We start from the raw sequence: 23,334 nt of genomic DNA, 5'->3' as shown, positions 1-23,334 counted from the left end.
TTTATAGAAATAAAACTTGGACACAATTTTCTCTAGAAGTAAAGTTTTGAAAAATTTGCCAATTTGAAAATTATTTCTGATATTTGAAGTTATTTCTGATATTTTTAGCTATTGATTAATAAAAGTAAAAACAGTACATATCCGCCAAATACAGGGTGGATCCAGATCAATAACACAATTGTTCGTGAAAGATGGCCGTTGTAGTGCCATAATGCCAACCGGTCTTTATTCATTGGACGGCTTCTTTTTTCTAACGAATGATACATTTTGTGCAACTTTTTTTATAATTATTATAACATTGGTTATAACAGTATAACAATATTTTTTATTTTAAATGGAACCAGTGTCTTTGTAAATATTTTTTTTTTTTGGTTTTATTGTTTTTTTTTCGTACATATCTCTGTTGAGGGAGTGTAAATTTTTGTTGTGTGTCTTATTTTTTCCCGTTTTTTTTTTTCGTTGTAAGTTGTTTTATATCCCTTTTGTTTGTTATTATTACAATTTTTTTATGTGCATATATAAGAACGTTTCAAAAAGTTTCATTTTTCGTGGCTCTGATGTTTCGCTTTCGTAAAAGCAAAAAGAAAAAAATTCCCCCAACCGGGAGAAACAAAAAAAAAAAAAAACAAACCAAACAACACAAAGTTTTGGAACAAAAGACATAGCATGAGAGCACATAGTCACATAGTGACTGAGTAAATACTAGTGACTGTGACATATCACACACAAAGAAAGTCCTATTACACTACAAACATATGTGGGTGTTTGGGGGGGGGCGATAAGAATTTACTCGGTTTTTGCAGTGCAAGTGTACGAGTTAGTATTTGTTTTATTCTTATTCACATATGGGCGCCACATATTACCCACACATGTGTCACAGAATTGTTATGTTGTGCGACATTTGTGTCATGCTGCGGTTTTTAAGCTAATATTGTTTATGAAAAAAAAAAAACAACACCAACACCAAAACATGAAGAAACAACATACTCTTACATATAAAATAGTAATAAAGAGAGAAAGGGAGAGAGATAGAAAAGACTTCAATGAGATTTTGTTTTATAAGCTTTGGCTTTATTAAAGCACAGCGAAGTATGAGTGTGTGTGCGTGGGTGTCTGAGAATGGTTGGGACTATGTCACAGAGTCAAAGAGTGTTAAATAAAAAATTACCACATGAAATATTTGATATACGAGTTATGCAGTTTGAAGTGATTGCTCTTCTTCTTCTTCTTATTGTTGTTGTTTATTATTACTGTTATTTTGTTAGTGCTGCTTAGGGTTTCAAGTTGGTGCCTTGACATTTAATCATACTAAATAATTTGTTAGACTACTTGAAATGTCATCAACTACAACATAAGTCATTATTATTATGAACTGCTTCTTTCTAAGAAAATTTTGGGATTTTCTAAAGAGCATAAAGAGAGGATTCTTTTGATATGAGAATAATGGTACTGGAAATCAGGGTTGCCATTTTGGTCCGATCGGACCAAAATTGGTCCAAAAAATGATTAATTTTTAAATTTGGTCCGATGCACGGACCAAATGGAATTTGGTTGATTTTGGTCCATTTGCGTCAAATCGCTATTTTTTTCAAAAATTTCTATAGAAATAAAATTTTAACAACATTTTCTATAGAAATTCCCAAAATTTTGTAGAGAAATAAGCTTTAAAAAAATTGTATATGCATACAAAATTATGCAAACATATTGTGTAGGAAGAAAATTTTGTAAAAATCTTATATAGAAATAAAATTTTGGCTAAATTTTCTACAGAACTGCAATTTTGACAAAATTCCCTTCAGAAATAAAATTTTGACAAAATTTTCTGTAGAAATAAAATTTTGTAAAAATTTTCTATAGAAATAAGTCATTATTATTATGAACTGCTTTTTCTAAGAAATTTTTGGGATTTTCTAAAGAGCATAAAGAGAGGTTTTTTGATATGAGAATAATGGTACTGGAAATCAGGGTTGCCATTTTGGTCCGATCGGACCAACATTGGTCCAAAAAATGATTAATTTTTCAATTTGGTCCGATGCACGGACCAAACGGAATTTGGTTGATTTTGGTCCATTTTCGTCAAATCGCTATTTTTTTTTTCAAAAATTTCTATGGAAATAAAATTTTAACAACATTTTCTATAGAAAGTTTCAAAATTTTGTAGAGAAATAAGCTTTAAAAAAATGTTATATGCATATAAAGTTATGCAAAAATTTTGTATAGGAAGAAAATTTATTAAAAATTTTATAGCTAAGTTTTCTACAGAACTGACATTTTTACAAAATTTCCTTAAGAAATAAAATTTTGACAAAATTTTTTATGGAAATAACATTTTGACAAAATTTTTTATGGAAATAAAATTTTGACAAAATTTCCTTAAGAAATAAAAGTTTGACAAAATTCCCTTAAGAAATAAAATTTTGACAAAATTTTCTGTAGAAATGAAAATTTGACAAAATTTTTTATGGAAATAAAATTTTGACGAATTGGTTCAAAAAATTATTAATTTTTAAATTTGGTCCGATGATCGGAACAAATGGAATTTGGTTGATTTTGGTCCATGTTCGTCAAATCGGTTTTTTTCAAAAATTTCTATAGAAATAAAATTTTAACAATATATTCTTTAGAAATTCCCAAAATTTTGTAGAGAAATAAGTTTTAAAAAAATTTTATATGCATACAAAATTATGCAAAAAGTTTGTATAGGAAGAAAATTTTGTAAAAATTTTATATAGAAATAAAATTTTGGCTAAATTTTCTACAGAACTGAAATTTTGACAAAATTCCCTTAAGAAATAAAATTTTGACAAAAGTTTCGGTAGAAATAAAATGTTGACAAAATTTTCTATAGAAGTAAAATTTTAACAAAATGTTCTAATGAACTAAAATTTTGATAAATTTTTCTACAGAAATAAAATTTTGACAAAATTTTCTATGGGAATAAAATTTGGAAAAAATGTTCTAATGAACTAAATAAAATTTTAACAATATTTTCCTTAGAAATTCCCAAAATTTTGTAGAGAAATAAGTTTTAAAAAAATTTTATATGCATACAAAATTATGCAAAAAGTTTGTATAGGAAGAAAATTTTGTAAAAATTTTATATAGAAATAAAATTTTGGCTAAATTTTCTACAGAACTGAAATTTTGACAAAATTTCCTTAAGAAATAAAATTTTGACAAAATTCCCTTAAGAAATAAAATTTTGACAAAATTTTCGGTAGAAATAAAATTTTGACAAAATTTTCTATAGAAGTAAAATTTTAACAAAATGTTCTAATGAACTAAAATTTTGATAAATTTTTCTACAGAAATGAAATTTTGACAAAGTTTTCTATCGAAATATAATTTTGACAAAATTTTCTACAGAAGTACAATTTTGACAAAATTTTCCACAGAAATAAAATAAATTTTTGCTCAATTTTCTATAGAAATCAAAATTTGACGACATTTTCTATAGAAATAAAATTTTGCAAAAATCTTCAATAGAAAAAAAAATTTTGAAATAAAATTTTAACAACATTTTCTTTAGAAACAAAATTTTTAAAAAATCTTCTATAGAAATTAAATTTTGATTCAATTTGCTATTTTCTATAGAAATCAAATTTTGAAAAAAATTTCTATAGAAATAAAATGTTGACAAATTTTTCCATAAAAATAAAAATTTACAAAATTTTCTATGGAAATAAAATTTTGACAAAATTTTCTACATAAATAAAATTGTGTCACAATTTTCGAAATTTTCAATAGAAGTAAAATGGTAACAAAATTTTCTATAGAAATAAAATTTTTTATAGAAATAAACATTTGACAAAATTTTCTATAGAAATACAATTTTGATAAAATTTTCTGTAGAAATAAAATTTTGACAAAATGTTCTAATGAACTAAAATTTTCACAAAATTTTCTACATAAATAAAATTTTTTATAGAAATAAAATTGTGACAAAATTTTCTACAGAAATACAATTTTGATAAAATTTTCTGTAAAAATTTTCTATAGAAATACAATTTTGATAACATTTTCTGTAGAAATAAAATTTTGACAAAATTTTCTACAGAAATAAAACTTTGTCAAAATCTTCTATAGAAATCAAATTTTTACGACATTTTTTATAGAAATTAAATTTAGCAAAAATTTTCAATAGAAATAAAATTTTTAAAAAATTTTGAAATAAAATTTTAAAAACATTTTCTTTAGAAACAAAATTTTGAAAAAATAATTCTATAGAAATTAAATTTTGATTAAATTTGCTACTAATCAAATTTTGAAAAAAATTTTCTACATAAATAAAATTTTTTATAGAAATAAAATTGTGACAAAATTTTCTACAGAAATACAATTTTGATAAAATTTTCTGTAAAAATTTTCTATAGAAATACAATTTTGATAACAATTTCTGTAGAAATAAAATTTTGACAAAATTTTCTACAGAAATAAAACTTTGTCAAAATCTTCTATAGAAATCAAATTTTTACGACATTTTTTATAGAAATTAAATTTAGCAAAAATTTTCAATAGAAATAAAATTTTTAAAAAATTTTGAAATAAAATTTTAAAAACATTTTCTTTAGAAACAAAATTTTGAAAAAATAATTCTATAGAAATTAAATTTTGATTAAATTTGCTACTAATCAAATTTTGAAAAAATTATCTATGGAAATAAAATTTTGACAAAATTTTTCATAAAAATAAAAATTGACAAAATTTTCTATGGAAATAAAATTTTGACAAAATTTTCTATGGAAATAAAATTTTGACAAAACTTTCTACAGAAATAACATTTTGAGACAATTTTCGAGATTTTCAATAGAAGTAAAATGATGACAAAATTTTCTATAGAAATAAAATTTTTTATAGAAATAAAATTGTGACAAAATTTTCTACCGAAATACAATTTTGATAAAACTTTCTGTATTAATTTTCTATAGAAATACAATTTTGATAAAATTTTCAGTATAAATAAAATTTTGACAACATTTTCTGTAGAAATAAAATTTTGACAAAATTGTCTATAGAAGTAAAATTTTAACAAAATGTTCTAATGAACTAAAATTTTGATAAATTTTTCTACAGAAATAAAATTTTGACAAAATTTTCTATGGAAATAAAATTTGGAAAAAATGTTCTAATGAACTAAATAAAATTTGAACAATATTTTCTTTAGAAATTCCCAAAATTTTGTAGAGAAATAAGTTTTAAAAAAATTTTATATGCATACAAAATTATGCAAAAAGTTTGTACAGGAAGAAAATTTTGTAAAAATTTTATATAGAAATAAAATTTTGGCTAAATTTTCTACAGAACTGAAATTTTGACAAAATTTCCTTAAGAAATAAAATTTTGACAAAATTCCCTTAAGAAATAAAATTTTGACAAAATTTTCGGTAGAAATAAAATTTTGACAAAATTTTCTATAGAAGTAAAATTTTAACAAAATGTTCTAATGAACTAAAATTTTGATAAATTTTTCTACAGAAATGAAATTTTGACAAAGTTTTCTATCGAAATATAATTTTGACAAAATTTTCTACAGAAGTACAATTTTGACAAAATTTTCCACAGAAATAAAATAAATTTTTGCTCAATTTTCTATAGAAATCAAAATTTGACGACATTTTCTATAGAAATAAAATTTTGCAAAAATCTTCAATAGAAAAAAAAAATTTGAAATAAAATTTTAACAACATTTTCTTTAGAAACAAAATTTTTAAAAAATCTTCTATAGAAATTAAATTTTGATTCAATTTGCTATTTTCTATAGAAATCAAATTTTGAAAAAAATTTCTATAGAAATAAAATGTTGACAAATTTTTCCATAAAAATAAAAATTTACAAAATTTTCTATGGAAATAAAATTTTGCCAAATTTTCTACATAAATAAAATTGTGTCACAATTTTCGAAATTTTCAATAGAAGTAAAATGGTAACAAAATTTTCTATAGAAATAAAATTTTTTGTAGAAATAAACATTTGACAAAATTTTCTATAGAAATACAATTTTGATAAAATTTTCTGTAGAAATAAAATTTTGACAAGATTTTCTATAGAAGTAAAATTTTGACAAAATGTTCTAATGAATTAAAATTTTCACAAAATTTTCTACAGAAATAAAATTTTTTATAGAAATAAAATTGTGACAAAATTTTCTACAGAAATAAAATTTTTTATAGAAATAAAATTGTGACAAAATTTTCTACAGAAATACAATTTTGATAAAATTTTCTGTAAAAATTTTCTATAGAAATACAATTTTGATAACATTTTCTGTAGAAATAAAATTTTGACAAAATTTTCTACAGAAATAAAACTTTGTCAAAATCTTCTATAGAAATCAAATTTTTACGACATTTTTTATAGAAATTAAATTTAGCAAAAATTTTCAATAGAAATAAAATTTTTAAAAAATTTTGAAATAAAATTTTAAAAACATTTTCTTTAGAAACAAAATTTTGAAAAAATAATTCTATAGAAATTAAATTTTGATTAAATTTGCTACTAATCAAATTTTGAAAAAATTATCTATAGAAATAAAATTTTGACAAAATTTTTCATAAAAATAAAAATTGACAAAATTTTCTATGGAAATAACATTTTGACAAAATTTTCTATGGAAATAACATTTTGACATAAATTTCGAGATTTTCAATAGAAGTAAAATGATGACAAAATTTTCTATAGAAATAAAATTTTTTATAGAAATAAAATTGTGACAAAATTTTCTACAGAAATACAATTTTGATAAAACTTTCTGTAATAATTTTCTATAGAAATACAATTTTGATAAAGTTTTCAGTATAAATAAATTTTTGACAAAATTTTCTGTAGAAATAAAATTTTGACAAAATTGTGTATAGAAGTAAAATTTTGACAAAATTTTCTACAGAAATTAAATAAATTTTTGCCAAATTTTCTATAGAAATCAAATTTTGACGACATTTTCTATAGAAATAAAATTTTACAAAAATTTTCAATAGAAATAAAATTTTAACAAAATTATGAAATAACATTTTAACAACATTATGAAATAAAATTTTAACAACATTTTCTTTAGAAACAAAATTTTGAAAAAAAAAATTCTATAGAAATTAAATTTAGATTAAATTTGCTATTTCCTATAGAAATCAAATTTTGAAAAAAATTTCTATAGAAATAAAATTTTGACAAAATTTTCCATAAAAATAAAAATTGACAAACTTTTCTATGGAAATAAAATTTTGACAAAATTTTCTACATAAATAAAATTTTGTCACAATTTTCGAGATTTTCAATAGAAGTAAAATAAAGACAAAATTTTGTATAGAAATAAATTTTTTTATAGAAATCAAATTTTGACAAAATTTTCTATAGAAATAAAATTTTGCCGAAATTTTCTATAGAAATACAATTTTGATAAAATTTTCTGTAGAAATAAAATTTTGACAAAATGTTCTATAGAAATAAAATTGTGACAAAATTTTCTATAGAAGTAAATAGAAATAAAAATTTCATAAAATTTTCTATCGAAGTAAAGGTTTGGAAAAATTTTAACTTTTAAATGAAATTAATTTATTTTTGAAAAATGGTCCGCTGGTATAAAGTTTGGTCCAATTTTGCGTCAGTTTTGCTTCACAGTTTCGTTCTCTTGTTTTTTTATACTCTCTGCCTATATTTCTAGCAGCGTTGCCACAATGGATTTTTATTTTGGGCCTAAAACATTTTTACAAAATTGGACCAAACTTTATACCAGCGGACCATTTTTCAAAAATAAATTAATTTCATTTAAAAGTTAAAAAAGGTGGCAGTCATAAGGAAAATTTCTCTTATATCATGCAGTTTTTGTCGGCACTTTTCTCAAATATCATACAGTTTGCGTCGGCGTCACCCAGTTCAGTTCTCTCTGCCGGCTTTATGAAACGTAAGGAAAATAGGATTTAAAACCTACTTTGTAGCAACAAATGTTCTATTATATAAATCTTTTCATTCTATTAAATCTTTTTGCAGACAATTTGAAATTATAACTGCCCATGCCTTTATAAACAATTTATCAAAACAGCGCTTTGATCGCAACGTCGGTAATACGAAAGCTGCAGGCATTATGCGACATCTATACGGTTGACATTTGTTCTTTTTATAGAAGAGAAATTTTCGTTATCTTGTCTTTTTATTCTCTCTGATATAGGCCCTGAATCTGAAAGTTTACCAAGAAATATTCAATAAAATTCATTACACAGAAAAAAAAAGTTCGTTGCTAAACAAACGATAAATTTAATTTATTTTTATTGCAAAAATATTATTTCTTGGTGGTAAGATTGTATAATTTTTTTTGGAAATTTTCCACAGCCCCATGAAATTTTTTAAGTACGTACCAAAAAATTGTTTAACTTTTGTTATGTTCAAAATAACTATTTTGGGGTTTTTAATGAGGTCATGTATGACACGTCCACGAAAGGTCAATGTCTCCCTTGGTATTATTATTAGTTTTTTTTTTTTAATATTTTATAGAAGGGCAATATGAACATATGTTGACTACTGTATGGAAGGTCTATGGTTTATAGCCATAATTATAGTTGGAACAAGTGAGAGGTTAAGGGATTCGAAGGTCGAAAACAAAAAAATCCTTATAAAAAGGCTTAAATTGGTTATTAAAAATTAATTTATATATGGCGAAGAGAAGAAATATATATCTTAGCACTCAAAGAAAATTTTACATGGATGCAAAGATTTTGAGTATTTTGGTATTGATTTCCAGCCAAGGATCTGGTTACTTTAATATAAATATATATTTAACATTGGTTAGGTTAGGTTATGTGGCAGCCCGATGTATCAGGCTCACTTAGACTATTCAGTGCATTATGATACCACAGTGGTGACTTCTCTCTTATCACTGAGTGCTGCCTGATTCCATGTTAAGCTCAATGACAAGGGACCTCCTTTTTATAGCCGAGTCCGAACGGCGTTCCAAATTGCACTGAAACCACTTAGAGAAGCTGTAAAACCCTCAGAAATGTCACCAGCATTACTGAGGTGGGATAATTCATCGCTGAAAAACTTGTTGGTGTTCGGTCGTAGCAGGAATCGAACCCACGACCTTGTATATGCAAGGCGAGCATAATAACCATTGCACCACGGTGGCTCCCAGCTAAGTCTACTCGTCTCACCACCACATCACTCTGGACACACCCCATCCTGGTCGCAGAGTTCCTTGATCTGACTACTAACTGAACTAGCAAAGCATAAAACAAAATGGATTAAAAAATGTTACAACAACAACAACATAGAAATAAAATTTTGATACAATTTTCTACGGAAATACAATTTGGACAAAACTTTCCATAGCGGTACAATTTCAACACAAATTTCTATAGAAATAAAACATTTATTTCTATAGCAGTACAATGTTGACAAAATTTTGTAAAGAAATAAAATGTTGAGAAAATTTTCTAAAGAAATAAAAGTTTGCCAAAATTTTCTAAAAGAATAAAATTTTGACAAAATTGTCTGTAGAAAGAAAATTTTGACAAAATTTTCTGCAGAAATAAAATTTTGACAAAATTGTCTGTAGAAATAATATTTTGAGAACATTTTCTATAGAAATTAAATTTTAATAAACTTTTCAATAGGAGGTTAGGTTAGGTGGCAGCCCGATGTATCAGGCTCACTTAGACTATTCAATCCATTGTGATACCACATTGGTGAACTTCTCTCTTGTCACTGAGTTCTGCCCGATTCTATGTTACAATGGACTGAATAGTCTAAGTGAGCCTGAAATTTAATCGGGCTGCCCTTTAACCTAACCTAACCTAACCTAACCATGTTAAGCTCAATGACAAGGGACCTCCTTTTTATAGCCGAGTCCGAACGGCGTTTCACATTGCAGTGAAACCACTTAGAGAAGCTTTTTAACCCTCAGAAATGTCACCAGCATTACTGAGGTGGGATAATTCATCGCTGAAAAACTTGTTGGTGTTCGGTCGTAGCAGGAATCGAACCCACGACCTTGTGTATGCAAGGCGGGCATGCTAACCATTGCACCACGGTGGCTCCCTATATTTAACATATCTATCTGGCTTTAAATTTAGGGTCAATAAAATTAAAATTAGGATACAGATATCATTTATCCAATTTTTTAAAACAAATAAAAAAGAAATAAAAAAATCTCACATTTGACAAAATTGAAATAAAATCAACTAATTTTGAAATGAACTATAAAAAAATTTCGTTGCGACTTCTTTAAAATAAAGATAGTTTTTAGAAGAGACGTATCTAGCTTTAAATTTAGAATAAATAAAGTTTGGATGCAGAAATCATTTATCGATTTTTTTTCTGAATAGACAAAGACAACAATAACACTAAAAATTTAAAATAATAAATTTGAAGCCTTCTGGTAATATCCTCATAACCTCTATTATTTTGAGATATTTTATTTATTTAAGAATTTTTTCCTTTAAGACTTTTAGCAAACTCTCAATGTCCATGGGAACTCTTTCAATGTTGCTAACGAATTCTTCGAGGGATATTAAAAATGTTAATTCCTGTTTGCCATTAACACAGCTCATTTTGCATAATTTCTCTGGAAACATTTTCAAACATAAAAAAATAATAATTATTAAATTTTAATGTTCTTTGCCGCAGCAGCAGTACGTACCACCACACGAGCCTTAACACAAGCCATAGTTACAGTCACATAATTATGGGGAGCTTTAATAAAAAAAACAAACAAACAACAACAACAAAACAAACAGGAGGTTATTAAAAAGCATTGATGGCGAAAAACATAGCCATGGCTATAGAGAGAGAGATACTATGACAGTATACTGGCGTTAATTAGATTTTGTTTAGGTAAGCACCAAAGATAGGGAGATACTAAAGAGAAAGAGAGAGAAGGAGATATGAAGAGATGAAGAGACAGTTATCCAGTATCATTTGCAAAGACATTCACTCACTTAGCTAGACATCCTAACCAAGGCCTGAATATAAAGCATAAATGATTTCAGCATACAGAAACCATCAGCCACCTGGCTGAGTCTAGGCCTGTCTGGTGATGTGGTGTGGTCTACAATAAAAACAATAACGGGGAATACAAATGAGGAAGAAAGATATATTCAAGTCCAGAGAGAATGCTTAAATCACGCGGTTACAGTTATACTGCATTGCTGTGCCAACTGTTTGCCCATTTAACCCATCTCACTTTCTCACACACACACAAACCCATGTACATATATATCTCACTCAGTAAAAGTCATAAAACAGAGAATTGGATTGAGAACCATCATGCCACTAACTCCAAACCAACAAAAACCAACAAAAAAACTTTGCAACATTTATGCTCATTACTTTATTTACTTCGTCATGCTGCATAGGACTAAAGTATCATTAGGGAATTTACTTTCATCCCAAAACTAGGTCAGTTGATGGGCGGTTGAGTTTTACTCTAAAGAGAACTCAAATGGGGTTAGAGACCTCTTATTATGGTAGCAGCAATATGATTATGAAGATGTTTAACAAGTGTAGTCCGCAGAGGAGATACTCAAAAAAAAATGGGTAAGGCAAAAATATCACCGTTTATTATATGTGCCAATAGTTCAAATATGCAAAATTAATGGGATATCAAATTCCAGTTGATGGTATTATGTGCCAGGGGATTTTTATGCTCCTATAGCAACTATAAAGTAAAACTCTTTTTTAATTACACCAAAGACCTCCATCATAGCAAAAAGGGTTTATCAAAAATATTAAAAATACACTAAACAAAAAACAGTAGAAGGAAAATTTAGCTTAATTTTAGAAAATGTTTACAAAATTTTCTATAGAAATAACATTTTGAAAATAATTTCTATAGAAATAAAATTTTGAGAAAGTTTTCTATCGAAATAAAATTTTGCAAAAATTTTCTTTGGAATAAAATTTTGCAAAAAATTTCTTTGGAAATAAAATTTTGCAAAAAATTTCTTTGGAAATAAAATTTTGACAAAATTTTCTATAGAAATAAAATTTTGACATACAATTTTGCAAAAATTTTCTATAGAAATAAAAATTTGAAAAAAACTATCTACGGAAATAAAATTTTTAAAAATTTTTATAGAAAATTATAAGAAAATAAAACTTTGACAAAATTTTCTATAGAAATAAAATTTTGACAAGATTTTCTATAGAATTAACATTTTGCAAAAAGTTTCTATATAAATGATATTTTCACAAAATTTTCTATGGAAATAAAATTTTGACAATTTTTTTTTTTTTTGACAAAAATAAAAAATAAAAATTTGAAAAAAACTATCTACGGAAATAAAATTTTTAAAAATTTTTATAGAAAATTATAATAAAATAAAACTTTGACAAAATTTTCTATAGAAATAAAATTTTGACAAGATTTTCTATAGAATTAACATTTTGCAAAAAGTTTCTATATAAATGATATTTTCACAAAATTTTCTATGGAAATAAAATTTTGACAATTTTTTTTTTGACAAAAAATAAAATTATGACTAAATTTTCTATAGAAATAAAATGTTGACAAAAGTTTCCATAGAAATACAATTTTGCAAAAATTTTCTATAGAAATAAAATTTTGACAAAATTTTCTGTAGAAATAAAATTTTGACAAAAATTCTGTATAGAAATAAAATTGTTATAAAATTTTCTATAGAAATGAAATGTTGACAAAATTATCTATAGAAATAAAAATTTGAAAAAAAACTGTCTACGGAAGTAAAGTTTCTATAAAAATAAAATTTTGACAAAATTTTCTATAGAAATAAAATTTCGTCAAGATTTTCTATAGATATAAAATTTCGTCAAGACTTTCTATAGAAATAAAATTGTGAAAAAAATTTATATAGAAATAAAGTTTTGCCAAAAATTTCTATAGAAATAAAAATTTGATACAATTTTTTATAGAAATAAAATGTTGAAAAAGTTTTTATAGAAATAAAATTTTGAAAAAAATTTATATGAAAAAAAATTTTAAAAATTTTCTATAGAAATAAAATGTTGACAAAAAATTCTATAGAATTAAGTTTTTACAAAATTTTATTTAGAAAAAAAATTTGACAAAATTTTCTATAGAAATAAAATTACGCCAAAATTTTCTATAGAAATAAAATTTTTATAAAAATTTCTTTAAAAATGTATATAATGATAGAGCTAGAAGAAGGAAATAGAGAGATAAATAGGGAGAGAGTGAGAGAGAGGGAATTTTAGATTTATATGGCATCGCAATAGCTTTGAGCAGTGATGGCAACTCCCGAAAAAATAAAATAAAGCATTAACAGTATAGCCTAAAAAAATATAATACATTCTACAATCCTATACGGGATTCGTATAATAAATAAAAAATTGGATCCTACTGTATTCCACAGGCTTTAGTGTCATATATCTGCTAGTATCATCATTTGTGCTCTTCTAATCACTTTAACAAACGAAAAATGATTTAAAAAAGCCATTACTATACGAAACCTCTCTACCTACAATGATTTTAGATTTGATGGTGGGCAAAGCAAAGAAAAGAAACCACAAAAAGTTTTCCAATTGAATTTCATGCTAGAGTTACTTTGAAATTATGACCAGTTTTGATCACAGTGAACACAGAAATTATGAAATTTTTCCTTGCTCTCCTCTCTCAGAGAGTTTTGTGATGATTATTTTATTTCTTTTTTTTTTTTGTAGGAGGACAAAAAAAGTTATACTTGACCTTTAGGCTATATCAAAAACAGGAAGCATTAAATTGATGATGGGGGTGGGAAAAAAACAGATAGAAAAGGTGTATTGACGTCAGATGGAAGAAAAAAAGAAGCTGAAATTAGGTTAAGAACCTTTTTAACAATTTAAATGCAATTTAGTTTTTCAATTGCTTTTAAGTACTTTTTGTCGTATTCTCGTTATGTTGTTGTTGTTGTTGTTGCTACTAAGTCAAGACATTGGACACAATTTTGTAGAGCATTCCCCAAATTGCCATGACGCTTTGAAAACTTTTTTTCGTGTTGTTGGTCAACATTTCATGATATACTAAAAAGTTTTTATTGAAATAGAAACAGCAAAAGGAAATACCTTTAGTATGGATCATCTGCCCCCCCCCATCTAAGAAAATAAAATTTATAAAAATTTGTTAAGTGCCCCCAAAATAGATGTACTTTTAGAAAATGTTGTATATTGGATTTTTTTCTTTTTCTTAGAAACAGGAGATACACCCTCTTAAACACACACATATACACACCTACATTTAAAAGTATTCGATATTCTCTTGCTTGGTATGTTCTTCGTTTCAGTGGTTTTGCTAAAGAATTTCTAGCGTGGGAAATATTCGCAAATATGAGAATGGGAGAAAGTTTCATATATGAGCAACTATGTGTGGGAGATTTATATGAAATTTTATGTGTGTGTGTATGTTTGTTAACATTTGTAATTCCTTTAACAGAACAAGAATTTGTTACATTCTACAACTGCAGTCAAATAGAAAACATGATGTTGATTTATCCCAGAGAAAATGGAAAATGGGGGAAAAAGGAACATTTTTTCTCTACGCCCTACAAAAAAAAATAAAAAAAATAAACGCCTCTCAAAGTAAGTAAGTTAGTGAGTGTTTTTTACAGAGATGTATTACTAAGACCTGTTTTTATATTCCATAGTTTTTTTTTGATTTACTCCAAGGAGTTTGTGGGTGTTTATAATGACAAAGTTTTCTATAGATATGAAATTTTGACGAAATATGAAATTTTGACGAAAATTGTCTATAGAAATGAAATTTTGACAAAAATTTTCCATAGATATGAAATTTTGACCAAATTTTCTATAGTAATAGATTCTTGACAAACTTTTCTATAGAAATAAAATTTTGACGAACATTTTTTAAAGAAATAAAATTTTGACAAAATTTTCTATAGAAATAAAATTTTGACAAAATTTTCTATAGAAATACAATCTTGAGAAAATTTTCTATAGAAATAAAATTTTGACACAATTTTCTATAGAAATAAAATTTTGACACAATTTTCTATAGAAATACAATTTTGACAAAATTTTCTATAGAAATAAAATTTTGACCAAATTTTCGATAGTATTAGATTTTTGACAAACTTTTCTATAGAAATAAAATTTTGCGAAAATTTTCTATAGAAATAAAATTTTAAATAAAATTCTTTATTTAAACTGAAAAAGATCGAACAAGAAACAAAATAAATCAAAATAAAATTTTGATAAAATATTCTATAGAAATAAAATTTTGACGAACATTTTCTATAGAAATAAAATTTTAACAAAATTTTATATAGAAATAAAATTTTGACGAAAATTTTCTATAGAAATAAAATTTTGACGAAAATTTTCTATAGAAATAAAATTTTGATAAAAATTTCTATAGAAATAAAATTTTGACAGAATTTTCTATAGAAATAAAATTTTAACAAAATTTTCCATAAAAATAAAATTTTGACGAAAATTTCCCATAGAAATAAAATTTTCACAAAATTTTCTATAGAAATAAAATTTTGATAAAATTTTCTATAGAAATAAAATTTTGATAAAATTTTCTATAGAAAAAAAATTTTGACAAAATTTTCTATAGAAATAAAATTTTGACAAAATTTTCTATAGAACTAAAATTTTTACAAAATTTTCTTTAGAAATAAAAGTTTGACATAATTTTCTATAGAAATAAAGTTTTGACAAAATTTTGTATAGTAACAAATTTTTGACAAAATTTTCTATAGAAAAACGAAAAATTTCTATAGAAATAAAACGTTGACAAAATTTTCTATGGAAATAAAATTTTAACAAAATCTTCTATAAGAATAAAAAATTTTGATAAATTTTTCTATAGAAATAAAATTTTGACAACATTTCCTATAGAAATAAAAATTTTGACAAAATTTTCTTATAGAAGTACAATTTTTACCAAATTTTCTAATGAAATAAAATTTTGATACAATTTTCTAAAGAAATAAATTTTTGATAAAATTTTCTATATAATCAAATTTGGACAAAATTTTCGATAGAAATAAAATTTTGATACAATTTTCTATAGAAATAAAATTTTGATAAAATTTTCTATAGTAACAACATTTTGACAAAATTTTCTATAGATATGAAATTTTGACCAAATTTTCTATAGTAACAAAATTTTGACAAAAATTATCTATAGAGATAAAATTTTGTTCAAATTATCTATAGAAATAAAATTTTGACAAAATTATCTATAGAAGTATCGTTTTGATAAAATTTTCTATAGAAATACAACTTTGACAAAATTTTCTATAGAAATAAAATTTTGAAAAAATAGAAATAAAATTTTGACAAAATTTTTTATAGAAATAAAATTTTGACAACATTTTTTATATGAAATTTTGACCAAATTTTCCATAGTAACAAAATTTTGACAAAATTTTCTATAGAAATAAAATTTTGACAAAATTATCTATAGAGATAAAATTTTGATCAAATTTTCTATAGAAATAAAATTTTGACAAAATTATCTATAGAAGTAACGTTTTGATAAAATTTTCTATAGAAATAAAACTTTGATAAAATTTTCTATAGAAATTAAACATTGACAAAATTTTCTATATAAATAAAAATTTTGACAAAATTTTCTTATAGAAGTAACATTTTTACCAAATTTTCTAAGGAAATAAAATATTGACAAAATATTCTATAGAAATAAAATTTTGACAAAATTTTCTATAGAAGTAAAATTTTTATCCAATTTTCTATAGAAATAACATTTTGACAAAATTTTCTATAGTAACAAAATTTTCCTTAGAAATAAAATTTTGACAAAATTTTCTATAGAAATAAAATTTTGACAAAATTTTCTATAGAAATAAAATTTTGACAACATTTTCTATAGATATGAAATTTTGACAAAATTTTCTATAGTAAGAAAATGTTGACTAAAATTTTCTTTAGAACTAAATTTTGATCAAATTTTCTATAGAAATAAAATTTTGACAAAATTTTGTATAGAAATAAAATTGTTAAAAAAATATTCTATAGAAATAAAATTTTGCGAAAATTTTCTATAGAAATAAAATTTTGACGAAATTTTCTAAAGAAATAAAATTTTGACCAAATTTGGGATTTTTTTAATTTGTTACATTTATGGTAAAACTTTCTTTAAATTTTGGTAGATTTTTGTCCGTACGTCCAATTACATATTTAAGATATTTTATTCTTATTTAAAATATTCTATAATGCCTAAGAAGTTTTGTTTTTTTCCTAAGAAAATCTGTATCAAAACTTTTCATCCATTAAAGATAAACCCATTTTAATTTTATTTCAATCATTCCCTGGACAGCAACACCCTTTTCATATTTTCCATTTTTTTTGGTTTGTTTCTTTGGTAGATTTCTGTATAAAAATATCCTTTATGGCTTATCTTCTACTGACTTGTCATGACTCTATAAGGCATTTTTGACATAATCTGATGCCACCCTGTCCTTTACTCTTGATATCAGGATATCTTGGAGTGTGAGTGTATGTACCAGTGTGTGTGTGTGTTTTCGTGTAAGCATAAGAGTAAAAGCTGGGCCAGAAAAATTTATGCAGAAGCCACCAAAATATGAAGGTTTCTACTGACTTTTGTGAATGCCTTTCACATTTTCTTGTATTTTTTTTTTCGCTTTTTGCATGGTATGACATATTTTTTTGAAATGATGATAAATTTTATTCTTAAATACATCTACACGTATATATAACATATCATATGACATGCTATACATATTTATGCTCTTATGCAGGCGCATTTAGGCATTAACATATTTTATATGTATGTGTCTGTGTGAATGTTTGAGTTTGTGTTTATTTTTTTGGGAGAGAACACGAAGAAAAATTTTCTATGGAATAAATGTAGACATTAAATTTTTGGGCAAGAAATATTTAAACAAGGGAAACCAACAAGAGACGATAAAGATTGTCTCTGTTTGGGAGTTAACAGTAGGCCGTTTACATAAAGCTGTTGAGAGAATCGGAGGGAATCTATATTGTCTCTTCTTCTTGAGTTCATTTAAAAGAGGTTTAGGATAGACGGGGTCCATGATCCTATGTTTAACTCTCTGGCTGCCGTCTAGAATAGCTCTCTCTCTCTCTCTCTCTGTGAGAATTAGCAGTGTTCTATATAAGACTGTTAAAAGACTTGAGTAGGATCTTTATGTTCTCTCCTTCTTAATGTTTCATGAGCTCAATGAAGAGTGGTTTGAAGTAGCAGACAGAATCTACGGCCTAATGTGTATCACTCAGGCTTCTCTTTAGATTTTCTCCGTTCAGGAGTTAAAAGTGCTCTATATAAAACTGTTAAGAAATTCGGAGAGAATCTATATCTTCTCTTTTTCTTGATGTTTCATGACGTTAAGGTAGCAGACGGCCTCCCCGACATACAATGTAAGACTCTGGCTGCCTTTTAGATTATCTCCACCTGGCAGTGCTCTGTATAAGAGTGTTGAGAGAGTCAGGTGATATTTATATGATCTCTTCTTCTTAATGTTTCAATAATTCAATGAAGAGTGTTTGAAGGTAGTAGACGAGGTCCACGACCTACTTGTGTGGAACTGTAGGTTAGCTTAGGTGGCAGCCCGATGTATCAGGCTCACTTAGACTATTCAGTCAATTGTGATACCACAGTCACTGAGTGCTGCCCAGTTTCATGTTAAGCTCAATGACAAGGGACCTTCTTTTTATAGACGAGTCCGAACATTGCTGTGAAACCACTAAGAGAAGCTTTGAAACCCTCAGAAATATAACCAGCATTACTGAGGTGGGATAATCCACAGCTGAAAAACTTTTTGGTGTTCGGTAGAAGCAGGAATCGAATACACGACCTAGTGTATGCAAGGCGGGCATGCTAACCATTGCACCACGGTATCTGCAGTTTAGATTATGTCCGTCTGGGAGTTAGAAGTCTTCCGTATAAAGTTGTTAAGAGAATATTATCTCTTCTGTTCTGTTCTGTTCTCTTCTTTTTAATGTTTTATGAGTTCAATGAAGAGTGGTTGCAGATAGTAGGCGGAATCCATAATACGGTTTTTTACGACATAAAATTTCGTCAACATTTTCTATAGAAATAAAATTTTGACAAAATTTTCTATAGAAGTAACACTTTGAGAAAATTTTCTATAAAAATAAAATTTTTAAAAAATTTTCTGTAGAAGTGAAATTTTGAGAAAATTTGTCATAGAGGTAAAATTTTGACAAAATTTTATATCCAACTAAAATTTTCTATCCAAATAAAATGTTGACAAAATTTTCTATAGAAATAAAATTTCGACAAAATTTTCTATAGAAATAAAATTTCGACAAAATTTTCTATAGAAATAAAATTTTGACAAGATTTTCTATAGAAATAAAATTTTGACAAAATTTTCTATAGAAATAAAATTTTGACAAAAATTTCTATAGAAATAAAATTTTGACAAAATTTTCTATAGAAGTAACATTTTGAGAAAATGTTCTATAAAAATAAAATTTTGAGAAAATTTTCTGTAGAAGTGAAATTTTGACAAAATTTTCTATAGAAATAAAATTTTGCAACAATTTTTTATACAACTAAAATTTTTCAAAAATTTTCTATCCAAATAAAATGTTGACAAAATTTTCTATAGAAATAAAATTTCGACAAAATTTTCTATAGAAATAAAATTGCGACAAAATTTTCTATAGAAATAATATTTCGACAAAATTTTCTATAGAAATAAAATTTCGACTAAATTTTCTATAGAAATAAAATTTTGACAAAATTTTCTATAGAAATAAAATTTTGAGAAAATTTTCTATAGAAGTAAGATTTTGACAAAATTTTCTATAGAAATAAAATTTTGAAAAAATTTTCTATAGAAATAACATTTTGTTTGAAAGATTTTTAATAGAAATAAAATTTTGACAAAATTTTCTATAGAAATAAAATTTTAGCAATATTTTCTAAGAAGTAAAATTTAAACAAAATACTTTATCGAAATAAAATTTTGACAAAATTTTCTATCAAAATAATATTTTGATAAAATTTTCTATAGCAATAAAATTTTGACAAAATTTTTAAAAGAAATAAAATTTTGACAAAATCATTTTCTATAGAAATAAAATTTTGACAAAATTTTCTATAGAAATAAAATTTTGAGAAAATTTTCTATGTTGTTAAAAATTTCTATTGGAGTAAAATTTTGACAAAATATTCAATGGAAATAAAATTTTGACAACATTTTCTATCAAAATAAAATTTTGACAATATTTTCTATAGAAGTAAAATTTAAACAAAATATTCTATCGAAATAAAATTTTAACAAAATTTTCTATGAAAATAATATTTCGATAAAATTTTCTATAGAAATAAAATGCTGTTACAAATTTCTATTGAAGTAAAATTTTGACAAAATTTTCTATAGAAATAAAATTTTGACAAAATTTTCTATAGAAATAAAATTTTGACAAAATTTTTTATAGAAATAAATTTTGGGCAAATTTTCTATAAATTCAATATTATTATTTTGGTAGGGTTTCTTTGCCACGAGTGGCAAACCGATCCATAACCTACTGTTTTGGGAGCCACCGTGGTGCAATGGTTAGCATGCCCGCCTTTCATACACAGGGTCGTGGGTTCGATTCCTGCTTCGACCGAACACCAAAAAATTTTTCAGCGTTGGATTATCCCACCTCAGTAATGCTGGTGACATTTCTGGGGGTTTCTGAGGAACTTCTCTAAGTGGTTTCACTGCAATGTGGAACGCCGTTCGGTCTCGGCTATAAAAAGGAAGTCCCTTGTCATTGAGCTTAACATGGAATCGGGCAGCACTCAGTGATAAGAGAGAAGTTCACCAATGTGTGAACTTCTCTGCCGTACAAATTTTTTTCCTGAAAAATCAGGTTATTTATTGTATATGAAACTCTGGCAAAAGAAAATGAGCTACTTACGATCTTGTTAGGTATCTGCAGATTTCTAGAATATTATGAATATTATGCAGTGTTACCAAAAAAAATCTCTACGTCTAATACTTCGCTTTTTGCCTTCCAAAAATTGTCTAAAAAATTCTTCAAGTGTATCCGCGATATGTGCCATCTGAAAGCACTACCATATTTGTAGGAAAAAATGTTTTTCTTTAATGTTTATTGCATGTGGCTTTTGCTAAAGCATCTATCTATCCAACCATTCATCCACTTAGCCTCGTCATCCTTAACACTTAGAATCATTTTTTCATTCAAGTGCAAAAAACGACGACAGTGGCAACAAAAAAAAAAAAAAAAAAAACATAAATGATGAGAAACGAACTCAGTTTACAAAAACTCACACACACATACATACACACATTCCTATTTAGCCAGTATAGGTTTAGCATAAGTCATAGTACATTTTCTTGATTGTCAAACATTGTGATTCGCATACCAAAATCAGTGGATAAGAAAAAAATACGAATGAAAATAATTTCCTTTGAAGTTTCATTGCAATTTGTGGCTGTTGTATTGCCAACATTGGAATATTGTCCCAAGTGATTAAATTCTAAATAAAATCTACAGAAAAAAAGGTAACATGTAACCATGAATGGGGATAAATATACTCCATCTTTGGAAAAGGTGGGTGTTCAATATGAAGTTTTTTTTTTTTTTTTTCAAAAGTAAATTCACTCAGTGGTTGCAGTTTTGGCTCTGATATTTTTTCACAAGAGATTCATATGCTATGGGAGATGTGATTCCAGCTCGTTTGATTTAAATAGAGATTTTTCACGTAAATAAAATATGGAAATGGAATCTTAGTTATTGAAATAAGATACACAAGCGTGGATTAACACAATGCAACGAGGATTTAGTTGAATTCCAGCCCTCACTCGTTGAATTCTCTCAGGTATTGTTGCTGTGTTTTTTTTTTACTACCATGTCATTGGTCAACGCTACCATTATCTTTCGTAAATATTTCCATTTTGTTTTGTGGTGCTATACACATTTATTTTGTTAACTTTTAGGTATATGAGTTTAATAAAAATTTTTAATTTTCCAAAACTATGCATGTAACGTAATCACTTTATTATACTCGAACTTCAACACAAATAACTTTCTCTTTAGATAAACCGAGAGGCAAATTAATTTTGGTGGAAATATATTGGCTCGCAAAAAAATTTAATTTCGATTATTCGACGAAGTCGGGTTTCGTGTCATCTAAACTGCATTCAAGTCCTCAACTTAATATTATACTCTCATTGCCAAAAGAAGGAGAGATATATAAAGAGATGGAGATATAGGGAGAGAGATCAAATCATACTTCATTCCAATATCTGTGAAAGTTTAAATTTAATCTGATACAAGTATAATATCGTATACGATTGCAATCTGGTCCCAAAGGGGAAGATTAGCCTTAAAATTAATAGCAAATTAATTACCTCAATTTTATTTTGATTGAAATTAATTAGAGGCTTTCTCTAAGCTTTCTATATGATTGATTTGTTAGCTTTCTCTGAGAAAGAGTTCTGTCACTCATTGAATGAGAGAGTCGGGTGCCCAAAAATGATATTAAAAACTAAACTGCACAACAGTTTAGCTGACATGAAATTAATTGTTTTTGTTATAGAAATAAAAATTAAACTTTTCTATTTTCTATAAAATAAAATTTGGACAAAATTTTCTATAGAAATGAAATTTAGACAAAATTTTCTATAGAAATGAAATTTTGACACATTTTTCTATTGAAACAAAATTTTGACAACATTTTCTATAGGAATAAAATTTTGACAAAATTTTCTATAAAAATAAAATTTTGACAAAATTTTCTATAAAAATAAAATTTTAACAAAATTTTCTATAGAATAAATTTTTCACAAAATTTTCTATAGGAATAAAATTTTGACAAAATTTACTATAGAAATAAAATTTTGACAAATTTTCTATAGGAATAAAATTTTGACAAAATTTTCTATAGAAATAAAATTTTGTAAAAATTTTCTATAGGAATAACATTTTGCAAAAATTTTCTATAGAAATAAAACTTAGCAAAAATTTTCTAAAGAAATAAATTTTGTAAAAACTTGTCTATAGAAATAATATTTTGACAAAATTTTCCATTGAAATAAAATTTTGATAAAATTTTCTATAGAAATAAAATTTTGATAAAATTTTCTATAGAAATAAAATTTTGACAAAATTATCTATAGAAATTAAATTTTGACAAATTTTTCTTTTGAAATAAAATTTTGAAAAAAAAATTCTATAGAAATAATATCTTTACAAAATTTCCGATAGAAATAACATTTTGACAAAATTTTTTTAGGAATAAAATTTTGAATAGATTTTCTATAGAAATAAGATTTTGACGAAATTTTCTATAAAAGTGAAATTTTGACAAAATTTTTATAGAAATAAAATTTTGACAAAATTTTCTATAGAAATAAAATT

General features: G+C 25.0%; 1 protein-coding gene across 1 annotated transcript in view; it reads left to right on the top strand.

Annotated features, from left to right (window-relative positions):
* The window catches only part of side-VI (sidestep VI transmembrane protein), a 663,002-nt gene that overhangs the window by 277,109 nt on the left and 362,559 nt on the right, over positions 1–23,334 (top strand). The window lies entirely within an intron of this gene.

This window comes from Haematobia irritans, chromosome 1 (genome assembly GCF_050003625.1).
Source record: "Haematobia irritans isolate KBUSLIRL chromosome 1, ASM5000362v1, whole genome shotgun sequence".
Lineage (NCBI taxonomy): Eukaryota > Metazoa > Arthropoda > Insecta > Diptera > Muscidae > Haematobia > Haematobia irritans.
This window is presented reverse-complemented; position numbering and strand designations above follow the sequence as displayed.